This window comes from Triticum aestivum, chromosome 6B, assembly GCF_018294505.1.
Source record: "Triticum aestivum cultivar Chinese Spring chromosome 6B, IWGSC CS RefSeq v2.1, whole genome shotgun sequence".
Taxonomy (NCBI): domain Eukaryota; kingdom Viridiplantae; phylum Streptophyta; class Magnoliopsida; order Poales; family Poaceae; genus Triticum; species Triticum aestivum.
Window position 1 is genome coordinate 276954522 of NC_057810.1, and position 12699 is coordinate 276967220.

The window sequence follows — 12699 nt, forward strand, 5'->3', positions numbered from 1 at the left end:
GTACATGTTGGGTTGGCGTATTTCGAGATTAGGTTTTGTCACTCCGATCGTCGGAGAGGTATCTCTGGGCCCTCTCGGTAATGCACATCACTATAAGCCTTGCAAGCAATGTAGCTAATGAGTTAGTTACGGAATGATGCATTACATAACGAGTAAGGAGACTTGCCGGTAACGAGATTGAACTAGGTATTGGATACCGACGATCGAATCTCGGGCAAGTAACATACCGATGACAAAGGGAACAACGTATGTTGTTATGCGGTTTGACCGATAAAGATCTTCGTAGAATATGTAGGAGCCAATATGGGCATCCAGGTTCCGCTATTGGTTATTGACCGAGAATAGTTCTAGGTCATGTCTACATAGTTCTCGAACCCGTAGGGTCCGCACGCTTAATGTTACGATGACAGTTTTATTATGAGTTTATAAGCTTTGATGTACCGAAGTTTGTTCGGAGTCCCGGATGTGATCACGGACATGACGAGGAGTCTCGAAATGGTTGAGACATAAAGATTGATATATTGGAAGCCTATGTTTGGACATCGGAAGTGTTCCGGATGAAATCGGCATTTCACCGGAGTACCGGGGGGTTACCGGAACCCTCCCGGGGGTTATTGGGCCTTCATGGGCCCTAAGGGAGAAGAGGAGAGGAGGCAAGAGGTGGGCTGCGCCCCCTCCCCTCCCTAGTCCGAATAGGACAAGGAGAGGGGGGCGGCGCCCCCCTTCCTTCCCCTCTTCCTCCTCCTTCCCCCTTCTCCTACTCCAATTAGGAAAGAAGGGAGTCCTACTCCCGGTGGGAGTAGGACTCCCCCTTGGCGCGCCCTCCTTGGACGGCCGCCCCCTCCCCCTTGGCTCCTTTATATACGGGGGCAGGGGCACCCTAGAACACACAAGTTGATCTACGGATCGTTCCTTAGCCGTGTGCGGTGCCCCCCTCCACCATATTCCACCTCGGTCATATCGTCGCGGAGTTTAGGCGAAGCCCTGCGCCAGTAGAGCATCAACATCATCGTCACCACGCCGTCGTGCTGACGGAACTCATCCCCGACACTTTGCTGGATCGGAGTCCGGGGATTGTCATCGAGCTGAACGTGTGCTGAACTCGGAGGTGTCGTACGTTCGGTACTTGGATCGGTCGGATTGTGAAGACGTACGACTACATCAACCGCGTTGTCATAACGCTTCCACTTACGGTCTACGAGGGTACGTGGATAACACTCTCCCCTCTCGTTGCTATGCCATCACCATGATCTTGCGTGTACGTAGGAATTTTTTTGAAATTACTACGTTCCCCAACAGTGGTATCAGAGCCTGGTTTTATGCGTAGATGTCATATGCACGAGTAGAACACAAGTGAGTTGTGGGCGATACAAGTCATACTGCTTACCAGCATGTCATACTTTGGTTCGGCGGTATTGTGAGATGAAGCGGCCCAGACCGACATTACGCGTACGCTTACGCGAGACTGGTTTCATCGTTACGAGCACTCGTGCTTAAAGGTGGCTGGCGGGTGTCTGTCTCTCTCACTTTAGCTGAATCGAGTGTGGCTACGCCCGGTCCTTGCGAAGGTTAAAACAGCACTAACTTGACGAACTATCGTTGTGGTTTTGATGCGTAGGTAAGAACGGTTCTTGCTAAGCCCGTAGCAGCCACGTAAAATTTGCAACAACAAAGTAGAGGACGTCTAACTTGTTTTTGCAGGGCATGTTGTGATGTGATATGGTCAAGACGTGATGCTATATTTTATTGTATGAGATGATCATGTTTTGTAACCGAAGTTATCGGCAACTGGCAGGAGCCATATGGTTGTCGCTTTATTGTATGAAATGCAAACGCCCTGTAATTGCTTTACTTTATCACTAAGCGGTAGCGATAGCCGTAGAAGCTATAGATGGCGTAACGACAACGATGCTACGATGGAGATCAAGGTGTCGCGCCAGTGACGATGGTGATCACGACGGTGCTTCGAAGATGGAGATCACAAGCACAAGATGATGATGGCCATATCATATCACTTATATTGATTGCATGTGATGTTTATCCTTTATGCATCTTATCTTGCGTTGATTGACGGTAGCATTTTAAGATGACCTCTCACTAAAATTATCAAGAAGTGTTCTCCTTGAGTATGCACCGTTGCGAAAGTTCTTCGTGCTGAGACACCACGTGATGATCGGGTGTGATAGGCTCTACGTTCAAATACAACGGGTGCAAAACAATTGCACACGCGGAATACTCAGGTTAAACTTGACGAGCCTAGCATATAACAGATATGGCCTCGGAACACGGAGACCGAAAGGTCGAGCATGAATCATATAGTAGATATGGTCAACATATTGATGTTCACCGTTGAAACTACTCCATCTCACGTGACGATCAGACATGGTGTTGTTGATATGGATCACGTAATCACTTAGAGGGATGTCTATCTAAGTGGGAGTTCTTAAGTAATATGATTAATTGAACTTAAATTTATCATGGACTTAGTACCTGATAGTATTTTGCTTGTCTATGTTTGTTGTAGATAGATGGCTCGTGCTGTTGTTCCGTTGAATTTTAATACGTTCCTTGAGAAAGCAAAGTTGAAAGATGATGGTAGCAATTACACGGACTGGGTCCGTAACCTGAGGATTATCCTCATTGCTGGACTGAAGAATTACATCCTGGAAGCACCGCTGGGTGCCAGGCCTGCTGCTGATGCAACTGACGACATTAAGAACGTCTGGCAGAGCAAAGCTGATGACTACTCGATAGTTCAGTGTGCCATGCTTTACGGCTTAGAACCGGGTCTTCAACGGCGTTTTGAACGTCATGGAGCATATGAGATGTTCCAGGAGTTGAAGTTAATATTTCAAGCAAATGCCCGGATTGAGAGATATGAAGTCTCCAATAAGTTCTACAGCTGCAAGATGGAGGAGAATAGTTCTGTCAGTGAACACATACTCAAAATGTCTGGGTATAATAATCACTTGATTCAACTGGGAGTTAATCTTCCTGATGATAGTGTCATTGACAGAATTCTTCAATCACTGCCACCAAGCTACAAGAGCTTCGTGATGAACTATAATATGCAAGGGATGGACAAGACTATTCCCGAGCTCTTCGCAATGCTAAAAGCCGCGGAGGTAGAAATCAAGAAGGAGCATCAAGTATTGATGGTTAACAAGACCACCAGTTTCAAGAAAAAGGGCAAAGGGAAGAAGAAGGGGAACTTCAATAAGAACAGCAAACAAGTTGCTGCTCAAGAGAAGAAACCCAAGTCTGGACCTAAGCCTGAGACTGAGTGCTTCTACTACAAGCAGACTGGACACTGGAAGCGGAACTGCCCCAAGTATTTGACGAATAAGAAGGATGGCAAAGTGAACAAAGGTATATGTGATATACATGTTATTGATGTGTACCTTACTAATGCTCGCAGTAGTACCTGGGTATTTGATACTAGTTTTGTTGCTAATATTTGCAACTCGAAACAGGGACTACGGATTAAGCAAAGATTGGCTAAGGACGAGGTGACGATGCGCGTGGGAAATGGTTCCAAAGTCGATGTGATCGCGGTCGGCACGTTACCTCTACATCTACCATCAGGATTAGTTTTAGACCTAAATAATTGTTATTTGGTGCCAGCGTTGATCATGAACATTATATCTGGATCTTGTTTGATGCGAGACGGTTATTCATTTAAATCAGAGAATAATGGTTGGTCTATTTATATGAGTAATATCTTTTATGGTCATGCACCCTTGAAGAGTGGTCTATTTTTATTGAATCTCGATAGTAGTGATACACATATTCATAGTGTGGAAACCAAAAGATGCAGAGTTGATAATGATAGTGCAACTTATTTGTGGCACTGCCATTTAGGTCATATCGGTGTAAAGCGCATGAAGAAACTCCATACTGATGGACTTTTGGAATCACTTGATTATGAACCACTTGGTACTTGCGAACCGTGCCTCATGGGCAAGATGACTAAAACGCTGTTCTCCGAAACTATGGAGCGAGCAACTGATTTGTTGGAAATCATACATACTGATGTTTGTGGTCCAATGAATGTTGAGGCTCGCGGCGGGTATCGTTATTTTCTCACCTTCACAGATGATTTGAGCAGATATGGGTATATCTACTTAATGAAACACAAGTCTGAAACATTTGAAAAGTTCAAAGAATTTCAGAGTGAAGTGGAAAATCATCATAACAAGAAAATAAAATTTCTACGATCTGATCGTGGAGGAGAATATTTGAGTTACGAGTTTGGTCTACACTTGAAACAATGTGGAATAGTTTCGCAACTCACGCCACCCGGAACACCACAACGAAATGGTGTGTCCGAACGTCGTAATCGTACTTTACTAGATATGGTGTGATCTATGATGTCTCTTATTGATTTAACGCTATCGTTTTGGGGTTATGCTTTAGAGACGGCCGCATTCACGTTAAATAGGGCACCATCAAAATCCGTTGAGACGATGCCTCATGAACTGTGGTTTCGCAAGAAACCAAAGTTGTCGTTTCTTAAAGTTTGGGGCTGCGATGCTTATGTGAAGAAACTTCAACCAGATAAGCTCGAACCCAAATCGGAGAAATGTGTCTTCATAGGATACCCAAAAGAGACTGTTGGGTACACCTTCTATCACAGATCTGAGGGCAAGATTTTCGTTGCTAAATTCGGATCCTTTCTAGAAAAGGAGTTTCTCTCGAAAGAAGTGAGTGGGAGGAAAGTAGAACTTGATGAGGTAACTGTACCTGCTCCCTTATTGGAAAGTAGTTCATCACAAGAACCGATTCCTGTGACAACTACACCAATTAGTGAGGAAGATAATGATATTGATCATGAAACTTCAGATCAAGTTTCTACTGAACCTCGTAGGTCTACCAGAGTAAGATCTGCACCAGAGTGGTACGGTAATCCTATTCTGGAAGTTATGTTACTTGACCATGATGAACCTACGAACTATGAGGAAGCGATGATGAGCCCAGATTCCGCAAAATGGCTAGAGGCCATGAAATCTGAGATGGGATCCATGTATGAGAACAAATTATGGACTTTGGTTAACTTGTCCGATGATCGGCAAGCCATTGAGAATAAATGGATCTTTAAGAAGAAGACTGGCGCTGATGGTAATATAACTGTCTATAAAGCTCAACTTGTTGCGGAAGGTCGACAAGTTCAAGGGGTTGACTACGATGAGACTTTCTCACCCGTAGCGATGCTTAAGTCTGTCCGAATCATGTTAGCAATTGCTGCATTTTATGATTATGAAATTTGGCAAATGGATGTCAAAACTGCATTCTTGAATGGATTTCTAGAAGAAGAGTTGTATATGATGCAACCAAAAGGTTTTGTTGATCCAAAAGGTGCTAACAAAGTGTGCAAGCTCCAGCGATCCATTTATGGACTGGTGCAAGCATCTCGGAGTTGGAATAAACGCTTTGATAGTGTGATCAAAGCATATGGTTTTATACAGACTTTTGGAGAAGCCTGTATTTACAAGAAAGTGAGTGGGAGCTCTGTAGCATTTCTGATATTATATGTAGATGACATATTATTAATTGGAAATGATATAGAATTTCTGGATAGCATAAAGGGATACTTGAATAAAAGTTTTTCTATGAAAGACCTCGGTGAAGCTGCTTATATATTGGGCATCAAGATTTATAGAGATAGATCAAGACTCTTAATTGGACTTTCACAAAGCACATACCTTGGTAAAGTTTTGAAAAAGTTCAAAATGGATCAGGCAAAGAAAGGGTTCTTGCCCGTGCTACAAGGTGTGAAATTGAGTCAGACTCAATGCCCGACCATAGCAGAAGATAGAGAGAAAATAAAAGATGTTCCCTATGCTTCAGCCATAGGCTCTATCATGTATGCAATGCTGTGTACCAGACCTGATGTGTGCTTAACAATAAGTTTGGCAGGAAGGTACCAAAGTAATCCAGGAGTGGATCACTGGACAGCGGTCAAGAACATCCTGAAATACCTGAAAAGGACTAAGGATATGTTTCTCGTATATGGAGGTGACAAAGAGCTAGTCGTAAATGGTTACGTCGATGCAAGCTTTGACACTGATCCGGACGATTCTAAATCGCAAACTAGATACGTGTTTTTATTAAACGGTGGAGCTGTAAGTTGGTGCAGTTCTAAACAAAGCGTTGTGGCGGGATCTACATGTGAAGCGGAGTACATAGCTGCTTCAGAAGCAGCAAATGAAGGAGTCTGGATCAAGGAGTTCATTTCCGATCTAGGTGTCATACCTAGTGCATCGGGACCAATGAAGATCTTCTGTGACAATACTAGTGCAATTGCCTTGGCAAAGGAATCCAGATTTCACAAGAGGACCAAGCACATCAAGAGACGCTTCAATTCCATCCGGGACCAAGTCCAAGTGGGAGACATAGAAATTTGCAAGATACATACGGATCTGAATGTTGCAGACCCATTGACTAAGCCTCTTCCACGAGCAAAACATGATCAGCACCAAGACTCCATGGGTGTTAGAATCATTACTGTGTAATCTAGATTATTGACTCTAGTGCAAGTGGGAGACTGAAGGAAATATGCCCTAGAGGCAATAATAAAGTTATTATTTATTTCCTCATATCATGATAAATGTTTATTATTCATGCTAGAATTGTATTAACCGGAAACATGATACATGTGTGAATACATAGACCAACATAACGTCACTAGTATGCCTCTACTTGACTAGCTCATTAATCAAAGATGGTTATGTTTCCTAACCATCACTACTAGGGAAAACCTTATACACAGAATGTTACCAATAGCGCTTGTCAAAATGAGGCGCTACTGCTACTTAGCAGTAGCGCGTCCGGCAGAACCGCGCTACTGTTAGCCGCTTAGCAGTAGCGCGACAGTTACAGAAAGCGCTACTACTATAATTGCCACACCGTTTCCGACGTGCTAGGTATAGTAGTAGCGCCCTTCTGCGAACAGCGCTACTACTATGGATTTTAGCAGCAACGCGTTTTCCATCCCCACGCTACAGTTAAAGCTATTTTCACCTAACCCCCCGCGCGGCCTGATTCCCTCTCCTTTGCTTCCTCCCCCAATTCTCCTCTACTATTCCTCGTCGCCTCCGCCTCGCTGCCGTCTCCCCCGACCCCGCCTCGCCGTCGTCTCCCCCGACCCCGCCTCGCCGCCGTCTCCCCCGACCCCGCCTCGCCGTCGTCTCCCCCGACCCCGCCTCGCCGCCGTCTCCCCCGACCCCGCCTCGCCGTCGTCTCCCTCGACCCGCCTCGCCGCCGTCTCCCCCGACCCTGCCTCGTCGCGCCTCGGTGCCGCCGTCTCCCCCGACCCCATCTCTCTCCCCGCCCTCTGTAAGCACTCTCCCCTTCCGATCCCTCTTCTCTGCTTAGTATGAACCCTAGCTATTTAGTGCTAGTTAGTATGAACCCTAGGCTATTTTTAGTGCTAGTTAGTTAATTACTTAGATGGTAATTAGGGCAGTAGTTCCTAGGTACTTATTTTTAGTAAGAACTAGTTGAATTAATAGAACTAGTTAGTAAGAACTTGTTTCTATTTTTTAGTTAAAGCAATTTTTCCCGCCTCGACGTGGACGATGCCTATCCCGCATCCTCGTCGTCGAGTCGGCGGAGGACGACACCTGCTTGACCAGATCGGTCATGTCCGGGACTGGGCTCCGCCGGGGTGGTACTGGGAGGCGCTACCTACCGGGGGGCACAGGTTGGTGAGGAGCCAGCCTGTCGTTGACCCGAACCTTCTTTGGTGGCGGTCGCGTGGGCCAGTGATGATCCAGAGGCTCGAGGACTCCGCGGAGGTGGTGCGTCACCGTGTTAGTGAGGAGGACGCGCACGTCCGTCGCTACTTGTTTGTGTTGGAGCACAGGCCGTTCTCCAATACCTGGCAGGTTCTCCGAGGATCTCACTGGAGCTATGATCCCGTGATGGTGCCTTCTCTGTGGGTGTCCACCGCCCGCGCCGATACCCGTCGTGTGCTAGAGTTTTAGTTGTATTAGTGATGTTATATGTATGACACTATTCGTGATGTATTAGTGATAATATTCGACGATGTACTGACGCATGAGATGATCTACTTTTGCTTATTGAATGCATGAGATGATCTACTTTTGAAATGTATATCTTGTGTTGCTCAATATCCAAGTGGCCGGTCATGTTTGCAGGTTACACCTTCGAGTGGCCTATGTTTTGCCGGAGTGTTGATTCATTTTCGTTCCGGCAAATTTCAGGCGCTCGATATGTCCTATTTTAGCAAAGGTCATGCCGGATTTTTCCGTGAATTTTGGCATGACTTGTGCTAGAATATGTAGGAAATATCGAGTGCCCCGGATTTGTGTGTTGAGTATCTTGGTAGTTGTCTTCGATTGATTTTCAATTAATGTTTTAACTATGAACATAGGAAATGTCTGACGACGAGAAGGATTTCGGTATTTGCAAATACTGCGAAGACGAGCGCGGCCTGTGCGACGGAATCTTCCTAGATGATGATAGGCGCTTCAACATCAAGCTGGACGAGAACTTCGAAGTGGATACAGTAAGTCACAACGACAAGTCTTTTTTCGTAATTAAGCATGACATCTGCTTCATTTGCTTCAACTTATATTTTTTTACTATTCTACTAGCGTATCCCCTGCCATGCAAGAGTTTTTGTATTGGATAATATAGGTTTCAGTCATAGTATGGAGGAAAAGAAAGTTTACTTGAAGACCGAGCATGGTTATATTTTCCATGCGAAGTTATACAATTCAGACGATTACACCTATTTTGGATGCAAAACATGGCGAGCACTATGCAAGACTTATGCATTTGAGCCTGATATGGTTATCACCTTTGATATTCGTCCGGAAGATGATATTGAAGGTAGTACCGACATCTGGGTCAATGTGCAAATGCCTCTAGTTATACCATTATGTAAGTTTCTCAACCATATTTATGTCTTTGATATTGTTTATTCAAAAATAGTTGACAACTAGTTTGTATTGTCAGCTTATTTCCGTGCAAGCAAACATGTCCAGCGCTTGGTAGACAGGACCGTATACTGTCCTGGGGCTGAACTCAACTGCGAGGAGCTCAGTCATTATGTTTCATGGCTTGAGGATCTTGATACTGTCAAGACAAATTTTCTTCCTGCATTTAGAAATGTTAGTACTGAAAATGTGCGACCAATAGTGTTCGTAATGAACTACGGTCACATCCATTTGGGAAGGATGGTAAGATTTTTACTTTTTGTCCTCATTGCATCTTTTCCATACATTATTTTTGAAGCTAAACTTCATTGCTAAGTATGTTACCATACGATGTTCTTCAACAGGGACTCCCGATGAATGTTGTGCCTTATGGGATCGAGACTAAAGGTATCATGAGTATTATCAACTTACGGCCAAGATATCCTACATCTTACTTTAGTGCATTCAAGATTAGCGACGGATGCTTAATAGTGCAAGACTGGACCAAATATGTGTTGGGGGAGCGCAGAGAAGTACTAGGGAGCAGCAAACAGAGGCGCCTTCCACGATTAGGAGACAGGTTCATCTGCATGCTCCAATTTGATCAAGGAGGAGAGCTACACATGTTTTATGTTCTTTTACCTAAGAGAGAGCAGCAGGAGTGAGTAGCTGGCTAGAAATGAGTTTCAGGATGATGATGTGCTACACTATTACTATGATGATAAAATAGCTAGTGTTGGTGGTAATGACTATGATGATTATTATTAGCTAGTGTTAGTGGTGATTAAATAAATACTGTTGGTGGTAATGACCATGATGATGATTAAATATCTTGTGCTGGCGGATTAGATTCAACTGGAGGCAACATGTGGTGCACATCGAAAGTACTACTAGTCCAAACTAGTTCAAGTTTGGATTAGTAGTATACTTTTGACATGCACCACATATTGCCTCCACTTGAACCTAATCCACCTTCATTTAATACACTGTTATGGATATAATGATGTAAACCTCATAACAGCTGGTATTGTACCAATATTTGTGTGATGGCGCATAAATACACTAAAAAAATAAAAAAAAATACTAGTAGCGATGGAAAGAAAACACGCTGCAAGTACATACCTTAGCAATAGCGCGGTAGTGAACAAGCGCTGCAGCTATTTGTCCTAGCAGTAGCGCGTGATGGCACGTGTTACTGCTAAGCAATAGCTGTAGTGCCTTATTAGTAGCACGGCCACCCGCGCTACTAGTGGGCACAAAACACGCGCTACTGCTAGGGTTTTCCCTAGTAGTGCATAGACATGTGTTGTCATTTGATTAACGGGATCACATCATTAGGAGAATGATGTGATTGACATGACCCATTCCGTTAGCCTAGCACTTGATCGTTTAGTATATTGCTATTGCTTTCTTTATGACTTATACATGTTCCTGTAACTATGAGATTATGCAACTCCCATTTACCGGAGGAACACTTTGGGTGCTACCAAACGTCACAACGTAACTGGGTGATTATAAAGGAGTACTACAGGTGTCCGAAGGTACATGTTGGGTTGGCGTATTTCGAGATTAGGTTTTGTCACTCCGATCGTCGGAGAGGTATCTCTGGGCCCTCTCAGTAATGCACATCACTATAAGCCTTGCAAGCAATGTAGCTAATGAGTTAGTTACGAAATGATGCATTACGTAACGAGTAAAGAGACTTGCCGGTAACGAGATTGAACTAGGTATTGGATACCGACGATCGAATCTCGGGCAAGTAACATACCGATGACAAAGGGAACAACGTATAGTGTTATGCGGTTTGACCAATAAAGATCTTCGTAGAATATGTAGGAGCCAATATGGGCATCCAGGTTCCGCTATTGGTTATTGACCGAGAATAGTTCTAGGTCATGTCTACATAGTTCTCGAACCCGTAGGGTCCGCACGCTTAAGGTTTCGATGATAGTTATATTATGAGTTTATGAGTTTTGATGTACCGAAGGAGTTCGGAGTCCCGGATGAGATCGGGGACATGACAAGGAGTCTCGAAATGGTCGAGACGTAAAGGTCGATATATTGGACGACTATATTCGGAGTTCGGAAAGGTTCCGAGTGATTCGGGTATTTTTGAGGGTACCGGGGAGTTACGGGAATACGAGGAAGAAGCATTGGGCCTCATGGGCCAAGTGGTGGAAGAGAGGAGGTAGGGCGCGCGCCCCCCCTAGCCCAAACCGAATTGGACTAGGGGGCCGGCCCCCTTTCCTTCTTCTCCTCCCTCTCCTTCCTTCTCCTTCTCCTCCCCTTCCTTCCCTTCTCCTAGTAGGACTTGGAAAGAGGGGGAATCCTACTTAGAGTAGGATTGCCCCCTTGGGCGCGCCTCCTCCTCCTTGGCCGGCCCTCCTCCCCTTGCTCCTTTATATACGGGGGCAGGGGGCACCCCATGACACATAAGTTGATCTACGGATCGTTCCTTAGCCGTGTGCGGTGCCCCCCTCCACCATATTCCACCTCGGTCATATCGTCGCGGAGTTTAGGCGAAGCCCTGCGCCGGTAGAACATCATCATCGTCACCACGCCCTCGTGCTGACGGAAGTCATCCCCGACGCTTTGCTGGATTGGAGCCCGGGGAACGTCATCGAGCTGAACGTGTGCAGAACACGGAGGTACCGTATGTTCGGTGCTTGGATCGGTCGGATCGTGAAGACGTACGACTACATCAACCGCGTTGTCATAACGCTTCCGCTTACGGTCTACGAGGGTACATGGACAACACTCTCCCCTCTCGTTGCTATGCATCACCATGATCTTGCGTGTGCATAGGATTTTTTTGAAATTACTACGTTCCCCAACAGTGTCATCCGAGCCTAGGTTTTATGCGTTGATGTTATATGCACGAGTAGAACACAAGTGAGTTGTGGGCGATACAAGTCATACTACTTACCAGCATGTCATACTTTGGTTCGGCGGTATTGTGAGATGAAGCGGCCCGGACCGACATTATGCATACGCTTACGCGAGACTGGTTTCACAGTTACGAGCACTCGTGCTTAAAGGTGGCTGGCGGGTGTCTGTCTCTCTCACTTTAGCTGAATCGAGTGTGGCTACGCCCGGTCCTTGCAAAGGTTAAAACAACACTAACTTGACGAACTATCGTTGTGGTTTTGATGCGTAGGTAAGAACGGTTCTTGCTAAGCCCGTAGCAGCCACGTAAAACTTGTAACAACAAAGTAGAGGACGTCTAACTTGTTTTTGCAGGGCATGTTGTGATGTGATATGGTCAAGACGTGATGCTATATTTTATTGTATGAGATGATCATGTTTTGTAATCGAAGTTATTGGCAACTGGTAGGGGCCATATGGTTGTCGCTTTATTGTATGAAATGCAAACACCCTGTAATTGCTTGACTTTATCACTAAGTGTAGCGATAGTCGTAGAAGCAATAGATGGCGTAAACGACAACGATGCTACGATGGAGATCAAGGTGTCGCACCGGTGACGATGGTGATCACGACGGTGCTTCGGAGATGGAGATCACAAGCACAAGATGATGATGGCCATATCATATCACTTATATTGATTGCATGTGATGTTTATCCTTTATGCATCTTATCTTGCTTTGATTAACGGGAGCATTTTAAGATGATCTCTCACTAAAAATTATCAAGAAGTGTTCTCCCTGAGTATGCACCGTTGCCAAAGTTCGTCGTGCCCAGACACCATGTGATGATCGGGTGTGATAAGCTCTACGTCCATCTACAAAGGGTGCAAGCT